General features: G+C 45.2%; 15 non-coding genes across 15 annotated transcripts; 7 read left to right on the forward strand and 8 right to left on the reverse strand.

Moving 5' to 3' along the window:
* Positions 1 to 3899: 3899 nt before the first annotated feature.
* Positions 3900 to 3972, reverse strand: TRNAR-ACG (transfer RNA arginine (anticodon ACG)). The gene has a single exon. It is a non-coding gene; the product is annotated as a tRNA-Arg (tRNA).
* Positions 3973 to 4690: 718 nt separating this feature from the next.
* Positions 4691 to 4797, forward strand: LOC144765189 (U6 spliceosomal RNA). Its single transcript, XR_013597197.1, has one exon. It is a non-coding gene; the product is annotated as a U6 spliceosomal RNA (small nuclear RNA).
* A 1022-nt stretch (positions 4798 to 5819) lies between these two features.
* Positions 5820 to 5892, reverse strand: TRNAR-ACG (transfer RNA arginine (anticodon ACG)). Its single transcript has one exon. It is a non-coding gene; the product is annotated as a tRNA-Arg (tRNA).
* Positions 5893 to 6623: 731 nt separating this feature from the next.
* LOC144764582 (U6 spliceosomal RNA) lies at positions 6624 to 6730 on the forward strand. Its single transcript, XR_013596634.1, has one exon. It is a non-coding gene; the product is annotated as a U6 spliceosomal RNA (small nuclear RNA).
* A 1012-nt stretch (positions 6731 to 7742) lies between these two features.
* TRNAC-ACA (transfer RNA cysteine (anticodon ACA)) lies at positions 7743 to 7815 on the reverse strand. Its single transcript has one exon. It is a non-coding gene; the product is annotated as a tRNA-Cys (tRNA).
* A 718-nt stretch (positions 7816 to 8533) lies between these two features.
* On the forward strand, positions 8534 to 8640 carry LOC144764888 (U6 spliceosomal RNA). Its single transcript, XR_013596914.1, has one exon. It is a non-coding gene; the product is annotated as a U6 spliceosomal RNA (small nuclear RNA).
* A 1023-nt stretch (positions 8641 to 9663) lies between these two features.
* TRNAR-ACG (transfer RNA arginine (anticodon ACG)) lies at positions 9664 to 9736 on the reverse strand. The gene has a single exon. It is a non-coding gene; the product is annotated as a tRNA-Arg (tRNA).
* Positions 9737 to 10468: 732 nt separating this feature from the next.
* LOC144765190 (U6 spliceosomal RNA) lies at positions 10469 to 10575 on the forward strand. Its single transcript, XR_013597198.1, has one exon. It is a non-coding gene; the product is annotated as a U6 spliceosomal RNA (small nuclear RNA).
* Positions 10576 to 11588: 1013 nt separating this feature from the next.
* On the reverse strand, positions 11589 to 11661 carry TRNAR-ACG (transfer RNA arginine (anticodon ACG)). Its single transcript has one exon. It is a non-coding gene; the product is annotated as a tRNA-Arg (tRNA).
* Positions 11662 to 12369: 708 nt separating this feature from the next.
* LOC144764583 (U6 spliceosomal RNA) lies at positions 12370 to 12476 on the forward strand. The gene has a single exon (XR_013596635.1). It is a non-coding gene; the product is annotated as a U6 spliceosomal RNA (small nuclear RNA).
* Positions 12477 to 13489: 1013 nt separating this feature from the next.
* TRNAR-ACG (transfer RNA arginine (anticodon ACG)) lies at positions 13490 to 13562 on the reverse strand. The gene has a single exon. It is a non-coding gene; the product is annotated as a tRNA-Arg (tRNA).
* A 718-nt stretch (positions 13563 to 14280) lies between these two features.
* LOC144764889 (U6 spliceosomal RNA) lies at positions 14281 to 14387 on the forward strand. Its single transcript, XR_013596915.1, has one exon. It is a non-coding gene; the product is annotated as a U6 spliceosomal RNA (small nuclear RNA).
* A 1022-nt stretch (positions 14388 to 15409) lies between these two features.
* On the reverse strand, positions 15410 to 15482 carry TRNAC-ACA (transfer RNA cysteine (anticodon ACA)). Its single transcript has one exon. It is a non-coding gene; the product is annotated as a tRNA-Cys (tRNA).
* Positions 15483 to 16208: 726 nt separating this feature from the next.
* On the forward strand, positions 16209 to 16315 carry LOC144765247 (U6 spliceosomal RNA). Its single transcript, XR_013597252.1, has one exon. It is a non-coding gene; the product is annotated as a U6 spliceosomal RNA (small nuclear RNA).
* A 1013-nt stretch (positions 16316 to 17328) lies between these two features.
* TRNAR-ACG (transfer RNA arginine (anticodon ACG)) lies at positions 17329 to 17401 on the reverse strand. The gene has a single exon. It is a non-coding gene; the product is annotated as a tRNA-Arg (tRNA).
* Positions 17402 to 17478: the final 77 nt, after the last annotated feature.

Consider the following 17478-nt stretch of genomic DNA (forward strand, 5'->3'; position numbering starts at 1 on the left):
TATATATTCACCATGGCATTCTTCAGGACTATACCCCGGCGGTATGGACACTCTAATAGTCCACCCTGACCTGGGGACGTGTGGGTGAAAAAGGAAAAGTGAAAAAAGTGCTTAAAAATTAGAAGAGCAAATTGCTCATTCCAAAAAAAAACCAATTTCAGGGGTGTATCAGCACCTGTAAGAGAAAATACACAGACAAACAGATATGGACATACATACGATTAGTATATGCCAGCGTAGACTTATCATAGTGCTCCTAAGATGGTGGCAAACCTTTGTGTGCACACACAATAACTAATATCTTATGCACCATCCAAGTAGCCCTTGGGGATATTGTACATGCTAAGAGGTGGAGTGCTAAGGTGGTTAAAAACTACAGTTGTAGTGATGGGGATAAAAACACAGTGTGAATTCTCCATGAGGAGGGATCAATTTGACCAAATGGTCGGTGTCCCCCTTAGATGGTAAGTATGGAGAGCATCTCACTTTTAAAACAGGGCGCTACTAGCACCATGGGTCTCGGGAGGAGGATTGGAGCGCGCTTGGCACATCCTAGGAAAAGAAGGAGTTAAATGTCAGCAGAACCCATACCGCACACAGGTACTTAGCTTATGATCATCGTAAAAGGCGTTCCGCTGGGAATGCAGACTCACGCCCTCAGCGCTCACAACCCGCTTGTCAACCTGCAAGATTCCTCTAAACCGGACCCCGACGATGGAGAGCGGGGCCGGTAAATGAGTTTAAGAGCGCTTTGTTTCCGTTTGCGCGCTCGATTCCGGGTTGGGCGTGTCTCGCTCAGATCGAGGCTTGGAGCGCACACGCCCACTCGGGCGGAGCGCGCCTCGAATCAAGACGAGGTTTGGAGTAGAGAGCCTATCCCTGCGCTATGCCTGAAGGAGGTTTTGGCACGCTGATGGTTGTTAAGGCAACCGAGGGTGCTCGTCGCTTTAATTTGTAGGAATTGGATTTTTAAATGGGCGAAATCCCTCACTCTAGGGATATATGCACTGCTAACACTAAGTGGGTAAGTAATGTCAGAGCAGGAACGTGAGTTCCATAACTCTGGAGATCTAAGCGCTGCTAACATTGGGTGGGTAAATAGATAGTGTCAGAGCAGTAGTGCACACACTGTCAAATCAATATTGTTTATTTAGGGCACACATGGGACAATCCTTGGACATGATATTAAAAATTGCGCAGAGTGTAGAAACCACCTGGTATTTAGTATTTAGGTGATATGTTTTATTCAGATCGCTTGTGTGTCACGTTATCAGCTATTGTTTCAGACGCGTGAAGTTATGGGGTTCATGATAGGACTGTGTTCCAGGGGATATCGTCGTTAAGGCCATTGATATTTGTCCCCAAGCGGTGTACCCAGCGCTGTTCTTTTTCGAACAGTCTATTTTGTACGTTTCTTGTGCCATCTATAGCTTCAATAACAGTCCAACTCATGTCATTGGTGGTATGATTTTTGTCTAGGAAATGGCGACTCAACTTCGTTGTTACTTTCTTGCACCTTATGTTACTCCGGTGCTCGCAAATCCGTTGTTTCACTTTTCTAGTGGTCATACCCACGTACCGGAGGTGGCAGGGACACGTGATCAAATAGATCACATTGATTGAGTTACAATTGGTATGTTCCCGTTGGGTCCACACTTTCCCTTCTTCCAGTGTCAGAGTTTTGGTAGCTTGTGTCAAGTGACAGACACTACAGTCCGAGCAAGGATAGTGCCCGGTGATTTTAGGGAGACCCCATGATGTTGTCACTGATGGTGTCGTGTTTTGTGATTTCTCTTTTGGGCGTGTGTGGACCAGCGCATCTCTTAGACTGCGCCCCTTTTTGAATGAGAAAAGGGGTTTTTCCCAGTCCTTTTTAAAGGTTTTCACAATATTCCAATGTTTGTTTATGCTCTTTTTCATGATGTTTGAGAGACTACTGTAAGTGGTGACACAGGTGAGTGGGATCTGTTCTGGATTGTTAGTCCTTTCTTCAAGGAGGGACTCCCTTGGCTGATTTTTAGCTCTTTTGAATCCTTTATTCAAGGTGGAAGTTGGATAGCCTCTATTTTTTAATTTTTCCGTTAGATTGGCTGATTGGTCTTTGAAGTCTGTGGTCGAGCTACAGTTCCTTCGTAGCCTGAGGTATTGCCCGTAAGGAAGATTTTCCTTCAACGGACGCGGATGGAAGCTGTTAAATTCCAGGAGATTGTTCTTTGCAGTCGGTTTGTTGTGGGTTTTTGTGGCCAGTGTCGTTCCACTGATTGAGATGACTACATCTAAGAACACAATTTCTCTTCTGCTTGTGGTGTGGGTAAATCTTAGATTAGGGTCCAGGGTGTTGATCCATGAAAGGAAATTTTCCAAATCATTATCACTACCGTTCCAAATGATCAGGATGTCGTCAATGTAGCGTTTCCACAAAAGCATTGACGAAAAGAAGGTGGCATTTGGTGGCAGGATATGTTTGGCCTCAAAATCTGCCACATACAGCCCCGCCACGCTCGGCGCGAAGGTGCTGCCCATGGATGTCCCAGAGCATTGTAGGTACAGATGGTCTTTGAATGAAAAAAAGTTCTCTTTCAGTGCTATAGTGGCACAATCGATAATGAACTTTTTCGGTGTCTGGAATTCCCAGTTGGTCGAATCAAGTACTTTTTTGAGGACCTCGATTGTGTCATCCTGCGGAATGCTTGTATAGAGGCTTTCCACATCTAATGTTACAAGGGTGATAGAGTTTTCAGGGAATGTGATCTCTGTCAGCAGACGCAACAGGGCGTGAGTCTGCATTCCCAGCGGAACGCCTTTTACGATGATCATAAGCTAAGTACCTGTGTGCGGTATGGGTTCTGCTGACATTTAACTCCTTCTTTTCCTAGGATGTGCCAAGCGCGCTCCAATCCTCCTCCCGAGACCCATGGTGCTAGTAGCGCCCTGTTTTAAAAGTGAGATGCTCTCCATACTTACCATCTAAGGGGGACACCGACCATTTGGTCAAATTGATCCCTCCTCATGGAGAATTCACACTGTGTTTTTATCCCCATCACTACAACTGTAGTTTTTAACCACCTTAGCACTCCACCTCTTAGCATGTACAATATCCCCAAGGGCTACTTGGATGGTGCATAAGATATTAGTTATTGTGTGTGCACACAAAGGTTTGCCACCATCTTAGGAGCACTATGATAAGTCTACGCTGGCATATACTAATCGTATGTATGTCCATATCTGTTTGTCTGTGTATTTTCTCTTACAGGTGCTGATACACCCCTGAAATTGGTTTTTTTTTGGAATGAGCAATTTGCTCTTCTAATTTTTAAGCACTTTTTTCACTTTTCCTTTTTCACCCACACGTCCCCAGGTCAGGGTGGACTATTAGAGTGTCCATACCGCCGGGGTATAGTCCTGAAGAATGCCATGGTGAATATATACCACAAGTAAGGCAGAAACATGTTGACTGATAATTTTAAAACTCGTGGTATTTAGCTGAATTTAATCAAAATCCTAAAAACCTTGGCCTTTAAATTCAGACACATATACCACTTACACGTGTCTTAGGGATCACTCATTAAAAGTTTTTTTGATACCCTTAGTCACTTTTAATTTTACAATTTTCACAACACATCCTCCCCACACGACCAGCTCCGCAGTCTTTCTGGCGTTGCAGCACACCGAAGAGACACTCGGTCTCTTCGGTGGGGCCCGATGATGAAGCATGACACAGACCAGGTCGGTGTGTGAGGGCTTTCCTACTCAAATAGAGTGACTGTGATCAAAATTACCCACTTATCTCTTTGCTCCAATATCTGGTAGCTTTGTGCATGACCGGACCTCTCTTCTTTTGTTGTTTGGTAAATAAGAATACCACAGGAACATAATGAAAAAGAGACTTACAACCCTTCCGAGCCAGATAGGAGTCGAACCTACAATCTTCTGATCCGTAGTCAGACGCGTTATCCATTGCGCCACTGGCCCTATGTATTCACACCCATCTTTTTGTCCTTAAGAGGGCTAGAAAGTGTGTGTGTGTGTGTGTGTGTGAAGGCACAAGGAAACCCATCTGACCTCCTGAAAGTCTGTTCTGTGAGGTTTTCCTAAGTTGTACAAAGGACTTTAGGAGAAGGAAGGACCTAAAAGTTAGGCAAAATGGTCCTAGATCCAAGAAAATCTTTTAGATCACGCTCAGTTTCTTAAATAGTCTGCGTTAACATAATAAGCTCCAGGTCTGTGTGGGGCTGAGCTTGTGAACTCCTTAGTAAGTAGGCGGGTACAACAAAAAGGAGTTTAATATTACAATACGGGTTAAAATTCAGACACCTTGTCGTAGGCTCACCTTGTCCAGGGTCCCAAGCATGCTGCCTTTCCACACTCAGAGCACTTCACCTAACCTACTGTGCAGCTGTTTCGCCTTTAATATCAAAGTTCCACAGGCAGCGTGATGTCACAATGCTCCTTGTCTGTAGCCCAAACCATGAGCCTTTGCAACCCTGGCATAATCTACATACTTACGGTGTGTGAAGTCTTGGACCACGAATGCAGTGAAGAATAATGGATTGCTACTCTTCATACATTTTTGCCCATTGGCCCAGATTTGAATGCTTACTGGCCATCTGAGCATCTCTGCCAGGCCACCCTATGTCTAGAGACTGTAGATTTAGAGAGTTTATAAACATTGTCAGTTCATCAATAAAGTGTGCTCGCTTCTGCAGCACATATACTAAAATTGGAACGATACAGTGAAGATTAGCATGGCCCCTGCGCAAGGATGACACGCAAATTCGTGAAGCGTTCCATATTTTTAACAGCTTTAGGAGAGAAATCTTCTTTGTTTTCAAGACTAATTGAAATAATAAAGCAGGTTCCAGTCCTGTGTCATGTAATATGTATTTTTAAATTGTCTCTCCTCAACATTTTGAATGTATTTGCCTTGCAGTAAAGAAGGTGCGCTCTATGTCCAGCAGCATTTAGCAAGGAAGCCTGCAGGACTTCTGGGACTTTTCTTTCTCTTTTTCAGCCTCCCTGTCATTATTCTTCACCACCTCCAAATCTATACTGCTGCCAGTGATGAGTTGCTTTGTAGGAAGCAGGATAAAGAGAAGGGCAGGGCCTATGCAAATGATGGCCTCAGGGATGCCTGGGAGTCCCTTTTCAGCAGTACTGTTAAAATCTGCCTTGCAACCAGATTGGTCGGGTATACTGAAAAACACCATGCCAGATTGGTCACCAGGTCTCTAGGTGCTTGGAGGACATATTGGGTCTACATCCCTCAGTTTCTGAGGTCCAAGAAATGTTCACCCTCCACCCTAATAGTGAGGTCTTGGCCGATCGTGGCCGATCGTGGCTGAGAGGGGAAGAAGGTAGCAGGGCAAGATGCTCATGGTTCTTCTTTAATAATGGACCAACTTCCTCTCTCTCCTTAACTGTGGTTCTGCCTGGCTACGGGGGCTACCAGTTGTAAGCCTGCAGCCCACAAGGAGTTGGTTTGTCCCTCTCACAAATGCAAATGGGTAAGCATTCAATTGCACACACCTGCCTGCGTCCACAGACCCTCGCGCACACACAGTTTTGTCAACAAGCTTTTTTATGTAGTTAAGAGAATCAGGGACCCATGTTGAAATACAAAAGCAGCACACCACGTGACGGCCGTCACGTAGAGTCCAGCAGCAAATGGGAAACGTTTAACTAGCCGTGGTCCTAATACTGCAGCTCTACCGTGGAACAACTGCTGGATGAGCCCTGCTGGAGAATATTGAACCTACAACAAGTCTGAGGTAAATAAGAATACCACAGGAACATAATGAAAAAGAGACCTACAACCCTTCCGAGCCAGATAGGAGTCGAACCTACAATCTTCTGATCCGTAGTCAGACGCGTTATCCATTGCACCACTGGCCCTATGTGTTCACACCCATCTTTTTGTCCTTAAGAAGGCTAGAAAGCGTGTGTGTGTGTGTGTGTGTGTGTGTGTGTGTGTGAAGGCACAAGGAAACCCATCTGACCTCCTGAAAGTCTGTTCTGTGAGGTTTTCCTAAGTTGTACAAAGGACTTTAGGAGAAGGAAGGACCTAAAAGCTAGGCAAAATGGTCCTAGATCCAAGAAAATCTTTTAGATCAGGCTCAGTTTCTTAAATAGTCTGCGTTAACATAATCAGCTCCAGGTCTGTGTGGGGCTGAGCTTGTGAACTCCTTAGTAAGTAGGCGGGTACAACAAAAGGGAGTTTAATATTACAATAGGGGTTAAAATTCAGACACCTTGTCGTAGGCTCACCTTGTCCAGGGACCCAACATGCTGCCTTTCCACACTCAGAGCACTTCACCTAACCTACTGTGCAGCTGTTTCGCCTTTAATATCAAAGTTCCACAGGCAGCGTGATGTCACAATGCTCCTTGTCTGTAGCCCAAACCATGAGCCTTTGCAACCCTGGCATAATCTACATACTTACGGTGTGTGAAGTCTTGGACCACGAATGCAGTGAAGAATAATGGATTGCTACTCTTCATACATTTTTGCCCATTGGCTCAGATTTGAATGCTTACTGGCCATCTGAGCATCTCTGCCAGGCCACCCTATGTCTAGAGACTGTAGATTTAGAGAGTTTATAAACATTGTCAGTTCATCAATAAAGTGTGCTCGCTTCGGCAGCACATATACTAAAATTGGAACGATACAGAGAAGATTAGCATGGCCCCTGCGCAAGGATGACACGCAAATTCGTGAAGCGTTCCATATTTTTAACAGCTTTTAGGAGAGAAATCTTCTTTGTTTTCAAGACTAATTGAAATAATAAAGCAGGTTCCAGTCCTGTGTCATGTAATATGTATTTTTAAATTGTCTCTCCTCAACATTTTTAATGTATTTGCCTTGCAGTAAGAAGGTGCGCTCTATGTCCAGCAGCATTTAGCAAGGAAGCCTGCAGGACTTCTGGGACTTTTCTTTCTCTTTTTCAGCCTCCCTGTCATTATTCTTCACCACCTCCAAATCTATACTGCTGCCAGTGATGAGTTGCTTTGTGGGAAGCAGGATAAAGAGAAGGGCAGGGCCTATGCAAATGATGGCCTCAGGGATGCCTGGGAGTCCCTTTTCAGCAGTACTGTTAAAATCTGCCTTGCAACCAGATTGGTCAGGTATGCTGAAAAACACCATGCCAGATTGGTCACCAGGTGTCTAGGCGCTTGGAGGACATATTGGGTCTACATCCCTCAGTTTCTGAGATCCAAGAAATGTTCACCCTCCACCCTAATAGAGAGATCGTGGCCGATCGTGGCTGAGAGGGGAAGAAGGTAGCAGGGCAAGATGCTCATGGTTCTTCTCTAATAATGGACCAACTTCCTCTCTCTCCTTAACTGTGGTTCTGCCTGGCTACTGGGGCTACCAGTTGTAAGCCTGCAACCCACAAGGAGTTGGTTTGTCCCTCTCACAAATGTAAATGGGTAAGCATTCAATTGCACAAAGCTGCCTGCGTCCACAGACCCTCGCGCACACACACTTTTGTCAACAAGCTTTTTTATGTAGTTAAGAGAATCAGGGACCCATGTTGAAATACAAAAGCAGCACACCACGTGACGGCCGTCACGTAGAGTCCAGCAGCAAATGGGAAACGTTTAACTAGCCGTGGTCCTAATACTGCAGCTCTACCGTGGAACAACTGCTGGATGAGCCCTGCTGGAGAATATTGAACCTACAACAAGTCTGAGGTAAATAAGAATACCACAGGAACATAATGAAAAAGAGACTTACAACCCTTCCGAGCCAGATAGGAGTCGAACCTACAATCTTCTGATCTGTAGTCAGACGCGTTATCCATTGCGCCACTGGCCCTATGTATTCACACCCATCTTTTTGTCCTTAAGAGGGCTAGAAAGTGTGTGTGTGTGTGTGTGTGTGAAGGCACAAGGAAACCCATCTGACCTCCTGAAAGTCTGTTCTGTGAGGTTTTCCTAAGTTGTACAAAGGACTTTAGGAGAAGGAAGGACCTAAAAGTTAGGCAAAATGGTCCTAGATCCAAGAAAATCTTTTAGATCACGCTCAGTTTCTTAAATAGTCTGCGTTAACATAATAAGCTCCAGGTCTGTGTGGGGCTGAGCTTGTGAACTCCTTAGTAAGTAGGCGGGTACAACAAAAAGGAGTTTAATATTACAATACGGGTTAAAATTCAGACACCTTGTCGTAGGCTCACCTTGTCCAGGGTCCCAAGCATGCTGCCTTTCCACACTCAGAGCACTTCACCTAACCTACTGTGCAGCTGTTTCGCCTTTAATATCAAAGTTCCACAGGCAGCGTGATGTCACAATGCTCCTTGTCTGTAGCCCAAACCATGAGCCTTTGCAACCCTGGCATAATCTACATACTTACGGTGTGTGAAGTCTTGGACCACGAATGCAGTGAAGAATAATGGATTGCTACTCTTCATACATTTTTGCCCATTGGCCCAGATTTGAATGCTTACTGGCCATCTGAGCATCTCTGCCAGGCCACCCTATGTCTAGAGACTGTAGATTTAGAGAGTTTATAAACATTGTCAGTTCATCAATAAAGTGTGCTCGCTTCTGCAGCACATATACTAAAATTGGAACGATACAGAGAAGATTAGCATGGCCCCTGCGCAAGGATGACACGCAAATTTGTGAAGCGTTCCATATTTTTAACAGCTTTTAGGAGAGAAATCTTCTTTGTTTTCAAGACTAATTGAAATAATAAAGCAGGTTCCAGTCCTGTGTCATGTAATATGTATTTTTAAATTGTCTCTCCTCAACATTTTGAATGTATTTGCCTTGCAGTAAAGAAGGTGCGCTCTATGTCCAGCAGCATTTAGCAAGGAAGCCTGCGGGAATTCTGGGACTTTTCTTTCTCTTTTTCAGCCTCCCTGTCATTATTCTTCACCACCTCCAAATCTATACTGCTGCCAGTGATGAGTTGCTTTGTAGGAAGCAGGATAAAGAGAAGGGCAGGGCCTATGCAAATGATGGCCTCAGGGATGCCTGGGAGTCCCTTTTCAGCAGTACTGTTAAAATCTGCCTTGCAACCAGATTGGTCGGGTATACTGAAAAACACCATGCCAGCTTGGTCACCAGGTCTCTAGGCGCTTGGAGGACATATTGGGTCTACATCCCTCAGTTTCTGAGGTCCAAGAAATGTTCACCCTCCACCCTAATAGAGAGGTCTTGGCCGATCGTGGCCGATCGTGGCTGAGAGGGGAAGAAGGTAGCAGGGCAAGATGCTCATGGTTCTTCTCTAATAATGGACCAACTTCCTCTCTCTCCTTAACTGTGGTTCTGCCTGGCTACGGGGGCTACCAGTTGTAAGCCTGCAGCCCACAAGGAGTTGGTTTGTCCCTCTCACAAATGCAAATGGGTAAGCATTCAATTGCACACACCTGCCTGCGTCCACAGACCCTCGCGCACACACAGTTTTGTCAACAAGCTTTTTTATGTAGTTAAGAGAATCAGGGACCCATGTTGAAATACAAAAGCAGCACACCACGTGACGGCCGTCACGTAGAGTCCAGCAGCAAATGGGAAACGTTTAACTAGCCGTGGTCCTAATACTGCAGCTCTACCGTGGAACAACTGCTGGATGAGCCCTGCTGGAGAATATTGAACCTACAACAAGTCTGAGGTAAATAAGAATACCACAGGAACATAATGAAAAAGAGACCTACAACCCTTCCGAGCCAGATAGGAGTCGAACCTACAATCTTCTGATCCGTAGTCAGACGCGTTATCCATTGCGCCACTGGCCCTATGTGTTCACACCCATCTTTTTGTCCTTAAGAAGGCTAGAAAGCGTGTGTGTGTGTGTGTGTGTGTGTGTGTGTGTGTGAAGGCACAAGGAAACCCATCTGACCTCCTGAAAGTCTGTTCTGTGAGGTTTTCCTAAGTTGTACAAAGGACTTTAGGAGAAGGAAGGACCTAAAAGCTAGGCAAAATGGTCCTAGATCCAAGAAAATCTTTTAGATCAGGCTCAGTTTCTTAAATAGTCTGCGTTAACATAATCAGCTCCAGGTCTGTGTGGGGCTGAGCTTGTGAACTCCTTAGTAAGTAGGCGGGTACAACAAAAAGGAGTTTAATATTACAATACGGGTTAAAATTCAGACACCTTGTCGTAGGCTCACCTTGTCCAGGGACCCAAGCATGCTGCCTTTCCACACTCAGAGCACTTCACCTAACCTACTGTGCAGCTGTTTCGCCTTTAATATCAAAGTTCCACAGGCAGCGTGATGTCACAATGCTCCTTGTCTGTAGCCCAAACCATGAGCCTTTGCAACCCTGGCATAATCTACATACTTACGGTGTGTGAAGTCTTGGACCACGAATGCAGTGAAGAATAATGGATTGCTACTCTTCATACATTTTTGCCCATTGGCTCAGATTTGAATGCTTACTGGCCATCTGAGCATCTCTGCCAGGCCACCCTATGTCTAGAGACTGTAGATTTAGAGAGTTTATAAACATTGTCAGTTCATCAATAAAGTGTGCTCGCTTCGGCAGCACATATACTAAAATTGGAACGATACAGAGAAGATTATCATGGCCCCTGCGCAAGGATGACACGCAAATTCGTGAAGCGTTCCATATTTTTAACAGCTTTTAGGAGAGAAATCTTCTTTGTTTTCAAGACTAATTGAAATATTAAAGCAGGTTCCAGTCCTGTGTCATGTAATATGTATTTTTAAATTGTCTCTCCTCAACATTTTTTATGTATTTGCCTTGCAGTAAAGAAGGTGCGCTCTATGTCCAGCAGCATTTAGCAAGGAAGCCTGCAGGACTTCTGGGACTTTTCTTTCTCTTTTTCAGCCTCCCTGTCATTATTCTTCACCACCTCCAAATCTATACTGCTGCCAGTGATGAGTTGCTTTGTGGGAAGCAGGATAAAGAGAAGGGCAGGGCCTATGCAAATGATGGCCTCAGGGATGCCTGGGAGTCCCTTTTCAGCAGTACTGTTAAAATCTGCCTTGCAACCAGATTGGTCAGGTATGCTGAAAAACATCATGCCAGATTGGTCACCAGGTCTCTAGGCGCTTGGAGGACATATTGGGTCTACATCCCTCAGTTTCTGATGTCCAAGAAATGTTCACCCTCCACCCTAATAGAGAGGTCTTGGCCGATCGTGGCTGAGAGGGGAAGAAGGTAGCAGGGCAAGATGCTCATGGTTCTTCTCTAATAATGGACCAACTTCCTCTCTCTCCTTAACTGTGGTTCTGCCTGGATACTGGGGCTACCAGTTGTAAGCCTGCAGCCCACAAGGAGTTGGTTTGTCCCTCTCACAAATGTAAATGGGTAAGCATTCAATTGCACACACCTGCCTGCGTCCACAGACCCTCGCGCACACACACTTTTGTCAACAAGCTTTTTTATGTAGTTAAGAGAATCAGGGACCCATGTTGAAATACAAAAGCAGCACACCACGTGACGGCCGTCACGTAGAGTCAAGCAGCAAATGGGAAACGTTTAACTAGCCGTGGTCCTAATACTGCAGCTCTACCGTGGAACAACTGCTGGATGAGCCCTGCTGGAGAATATTGAACCTATAACAAGTCTGAGGTAAATAAGAATACCACAGGAACATAATGAAAAAGAGACCCACAACCCTTCCGAGCCAGATAGGAGTCGAACCTACAATCTTCTGATCCGTAGTCAGACGCGTTATCCATTGCACCACTGGCCCTATGTGTTCACACCCATCTTTTTGTCCTTAAGAAGGCTAGAAAGCGTGTGTGTGTGAAGGCACAAGGAAACCCATCTGACCTCCTGAAAGTCTGTTCTGTGAGGTTTTCCTAAGTTGTACAAAGGACTTTAGGAGAAGGAAGGACCTAAAAGCTAGGCAAAATGGTCCTAGATCCAAGAAAATCTCTTAGATCAGGCTCAGTTTCTTAAATAGTCTGCGTTAACATAATCAGCTCCAGGTCTGTGTGGGGCTGAGCTTGTGAACTCCTTAGTAAGTAGGCGGGTACAACAAAAAGGAGTTTAATATTACAATACGGGTTAAAATTCTGACACCTTGTCTTAGGCTCACCTTGTCCAGGGACCCAAGCATGCTGCCTTTCCACACTCAGAGCACTTCACCTAACCTACTGTGCAGCTGTTTCGCCTTTATTATCAAAGTTCCACAGGCAGCGTGATGTCACAGTGCTCCTTGTCTGTAGCCCAAACCATGAGCCTTTGCAACCCTGGCATAATCTACATACTTACGGTGTGTGAAGTCTTGGACCACGAATGCAGTGAAGAATAATGGATTGCTACTCTTCATACATTTTTGCCCATTGGCTCAGATTTGAATGCTTACTGGCCACCTGAGCATCTCTGCCAGGCCACCCTATGTCTAGAGACTGTAGATTTAGAGAGTTTATAAACATTGTCAGTTCATCAATAAAGTGTGCTCGCTTCGGCAGCACATATACTAAAATTGGAACGATACAGAGAAGATTAGCATGGCCCCTGCGCAAGGATGACACGCAAATTCGTGAAGCGTTCCATATTTTTAACAGCTTTTAGGAGAGAAATCTTCTTTGTTTTCAAGACTAATTGAAATAATAAAGCAGGTTCTAGTCCTGTGTCATGTAATATGTATTTTTAAATTGTCTCTCCTCAACATTTTTAATGTATTTGCCTTGCAGTAAAGAAGGTGCGCTCTATGTCCAGCAGCATTTAGCAAGGAAGCCTGCAGGACTTCTGGGACTTTTCTTTCTCTTTTTCAGCCTCCCTGTCATTATTCTTCACCACCTCCAAATCTATACTGCTGCCAGTGATGAGTTGCTTTGTGGGAAGCAGGATAAAGAGAAGGGCAGGGCCTATGCAAATGATGGCCTCAGGGATGCCTGGGAGTCCCTTTTCAGCAGTACTGTTAAAATCTGCCTTGCAACCAGATTGGTCAGGTATGCTGAAAAACACCATGCCAGATTGGTCACCAGGTGTCTAGGCGCTTGGAGGACATATTGGGTCTACATCCCTCAGTTTCTGAGGTCCAAGAAATGTTCACCCTCCACCCTAATAGAGAGATCGTGGCCGATCGTGGCTGAGAGGGGAAGAAGGTAGCAGGGCAAGATGCTCATGGTTCTTCTCTAATAATGGACCAACTTCCTCTCTCTCCTTAACTGTGGTTCTGCCTGGCTACTGGGGCTACCAGTTGTAAGCCTGCAACCCACAAGGAGTTGGTTTGTCCCTCTCACAAATGTAAATGGGTAAGCATTCAATTGCACAAAGCTGCCTGCGTCCACAGACCCTCGCGCGCACACACTTTTGTCAACAAGCTTTTTTATGTAGTTAAGAGAATCAGGGACCCATGTTGAAATACAAAAGCAGCACACCACGTGACGGCCGTCACGTAGAGTCCAGCAGCAAATGGGAAACGTTTAACTAGCCGTGGTCCTAATACTGCAGCTCTACCGTGGAACAACTGCTGGATGAGCCCTGCTGGAGAATATTGAACCTACAACAAGTCTGAGGTAAATAAGAATACCACAGGAACATAATGAAAAAGAGACTTACAACCCTTCCGAGCCAGATAGGAGTCGAACCTACAATCTTCTGATCCGTAGTCAGATGCGTTATCCATTGCGCCACTGGCCCTATGTATTCACACCCATCTTTTTGTCCTTAAGAGGGCTAGAAAGTGTGTGTGTGTGTGTGTGTGTGAAGGCACAAGGAAACCCATCTGACCTCCTGAAAGTCTGTTCTGTGAGGTTTTCCTAAGTTGTACAAAGGACTTTAGGAGAAGGAAGGACCTAAAAGTTAGGCAAAATGGTCCTAGATCCAAGAAAATCTTTTAGATCACGCTCAGTTTCTTAAATAGTCTGCGTTAACATAATAAGCTCCAGGTCTGTGTGGGGCTGAGCTTGTGAACTCCTTAGTAAGTAGGCGGGTACAACAAAAAGGAGTTTAATATTACAATACGGGTTAAAATTCAGACACCTTGTCGTAGGCTCACCTTGTCCAGGGTCCCAAGCATGCTGCCTTTCCACACTCAGAGCACTTCACCTAACCTACTGTGCAGCTGTTTCGCCTTTAATATCAAAGTTCCACAGGCAGCGTGATGTCACAATGCTCCTTGTCTGTAGCCCAAACCATGAGCCTTTGCAACCCTGGCATAATCTACATACTTACGGTGTGTGAAGTCTTGGACCACGAATGCAGTGAAGAATAATGGATTGCTACTCTTCATACATTTTTGCCCATTGGCCCAGATTTGAATGCTTACTGGCCATCTGAGCATCTCTGCCAGGCCACCCTATGTCTAGAGACTGTAGATTTAGAGAGTTTATAAACATTGTCAGTTCATCAATAAAGTGTGCTCGCTTCTGCAGCACATATACTAAAATTGGAACGATACAGAGAAGATTAGCATGGCCCCTGCGCAAGGATGACACGCAAATTTGTGAAGCGTTCCATATTTTTAACAGCTTTTAGGAGAGAAATCTTCTTTGTTTTCAAGACTAATTGAAATAATAAAGCAGGTTCCAGTCCTGTGTCATGTAATATGTATTTTTAAATTGTCTCTCCTCAACATTTTTAATGTATTTGCCTTGCAGTAAAGAAGGTGCGCTCTATGTCCAGCAGCATTTAGCAAGGAAGCCTGCAGGAATTCTGGGACTTTTCTTTCTCTTTTTCAGCCTCCCTGTCATTATTCTTCACCACCTCCAAATCTATACTGCTGCCAGTGATGAGTTGCTTTGTAGGAAGCAGGATAAAGAGAAGGGCAGGGCCTATGCAAATGATGGCCTCAGGGATGCCTGGGAGTCCCTTTTCAGCAGTACTGTTAAAATCTGCCTTGCAACCAGATTGGTCGGGTATACTGAAAAACACCATGCCAGCTTGGTCACCAGGTCTCTAGGCGCTTGGAGGACATATTGGGTCTACATCCCTCAGTTTCTGAGGTCCAAGAAATGTTCACCCTCCACCCTAATAGAGAGGTCTTGGCCGATCGTGGCCGATCGTGGCTGAGAGGGAAAAAGGTAGCAGGGCAAGATGCTCATGGTTCTTCTCTAATAATGGACCAACTTCCTCTCTCTCCTTAACTGTGGTTCTGCCTGGCTACGGGGGCTACCAGTTGTAAGCCTGCAGCCCACAAGGAGTTGGTTTGTCCCTCTCACAAATGCAAATGGGTAAGCATTCAATTGCACACACCTGCCTGCGTCCACAGACCCTCGCGCACACACAGTTTTGTCAACAAGCTTTTTTATGTAGTTAAGAGAATCAGGGACCCATGTTGAAATACAAAAGCAGCACACCACGTGACGGCCGTCACGTAGAGTCCAGCAGCAAATGGGAAACGTTTAACTAGCCGTGGTCCTAATACTGCAGCTCTACCGTGGAACAACTGCTGGATGAGCCCTGCTGGAGAATATTGAACCTACAACAAGTCTGAGGTAAATAAGAATACCACAGGAACATAATGAAAAAGAGACCTACAACCCTTCCGAGCCAGATAGGAGTCGAACCTACAATCTTCTGATCTGTAGTCAGACGCGTTATCCATTGCGCCACTGGCCCTATGTGTTCACACCCATCTTTTTGTCCTTAAGAAGGCTAGAAAGCGTGTGTGTGTGTGTGTGTGTGTGTGTGTGAAGGCACAAGGAAACCCATCTGACCACCTGAAAGTCTGTTCTATGAGGTTTTCCTAAGTTGTACAAAGGACTTTAGGAGAAGGAAGGACCTAAAAGCTAGGCAAAATGGTCCTAGATCCAAGAAAATCTTTTAGATCAGGCTCAGTTTCTTAAATAGTCTGCGTTAACATAATCAGCTCCAGGTCTGTGTGGGGCTGAGCTTGTGAACTCCTTAGTAAGTAGGCGGGTACAACAAAAAGGAGTTTAATATTACAATACGGGTTAAAATTCAGACACCTTGTCGTAGGCTCACCTTGTCCAGGGACCCAAGCATGCTGCCTTTCCACACTCAGAGCACTTCACCTAACCTACTGTGCAGCTGTTTCGCCTTTAATATCAAAGTTCCACAGGCAGCGTGATGTCACAATGCTCCTTGTCTGTAGCCCAAACCATGAGCCTTTGCAACCCTGGCATAATCTACATACTTACGGTGTGTGAAGTCTTGGACCACGAATGCAGTGAAGAATAATGGATTGCTACTCTTCATACATTTTTGCCCATTGGCTCAGATTTGAATGCTTACTGGCCATCTGAGCATCTCTGCCAGGCCACCCTATGTCTAGAGACTGTAGATTTAGAGAGTTTATAAACATTGTCAGTTCATCAATAAAGTGTGCTCGCTTCGGCAGCACATATACTAAAATTGGAACGATACAGAGAAGATTATCATGGCCCCTGCGCAAGGATGACATGCAAATTCGTGAAGCGTTCCATATTTTTAACAGCTTTTAGGAGAGAAATCTTCTTTGTTTTCAAGACTAATTGAAATATTAAAGCAGGTTCCAGTCCTGTGTCATGTAATATGTATTTTTAAATTGTCTCTCCTCAACATTTTTAATGTATTTGCCTTGCAGTAAAGAAGGTGCGCTCTATGTCCAGCAGCATTTAGCAAGGAAGCCTGCAGGACTTCTGGGACTTTTCTTTCTCTTTTTCAGCCTCCCTGTCATTATTCTTCACCACCTCCAAATCTATACTGCTGCCAGTGATGAGTTGCTTTGTGGGAAGCAGGATAAAGAGAAGGGCAGGGCCTATGCAAATGATGGCCTCAGGGATGCCTGGGAGTCCCTTTTCAGCAGTACTGTTAAAATCTGCCTTGCAACCAGATTGGTCAGGTATGCTGAAAAACATCATGCCAGATTGGTCACCAGGTCTCTAGGCGCTTGGAGGACATATTGGGTCTACATCCCTCAGTTTCTGATGTCCAAGAAATGTTCACCCTCCACCCTAATAGAGAGGTCTTGGCCGATTGTGGCTGAGAGGGGAAGAAGGTAGCAGGGCAAGATGCTCATGGTTCTTCTCTAATAATGGACCAACTTCCTCTCTCTCCTTAACTGTGGTTCTGCCTGGCTACTGGGGCTACCAGTTGTAAGCCTGCAGCCCACAAGGAGTTGGTTTGTCCCTCTCACAAATGTAAATGGGTAAGCATTCAATTGCACACACCTGCCTGCGTCCACAGACCCTCGCGCACACACACTTTTGTCAACAAGCTTTTTTATGTAGTTAAGAGAATCAGGGACCCATGTTGAAATACAAAAGCAGCACACCACGTGACGGCCGTCACGTAGAGTCAAGCAGCAAATGGGAAACGTTTAACTAGCCGTGGTCCTAATACTGCAGCTCTACCGTGGAACAACTGCTGGATGAGCCCTGCTGGAGAATATTGAACCTATAACAAGTCTGAGGTAAATAAGAATACCACAGGAACATAATGAAAAAGAGACCCACAACCCTTCCGAGCCAGATAGGAGTCGAACCTACAATCTTCTGATCCGTAGTCAGACGCGTTATCCATTGCGCCACTGGCCCTATGTGTTCACACCCATCTTTTTGTCCTTAAGAAGGCTAGAAAGCGTGTGTGTGTGAAGGCACAAGGAAACCCATCT

Source organism: Lissotriton helveticus, chromosome 6 (assembly GCF_964261635.1).
Source record: "Lissotriton helveticus chromosome 6, aLisHel1.1, whole genome shotgun sequence".
Lineage (NCBI taxonomy): Eukaryota > Metazoa > Chordata > Amphibia > Caudata > Salamandridae > Lissotriton > Lissotriton helveticus.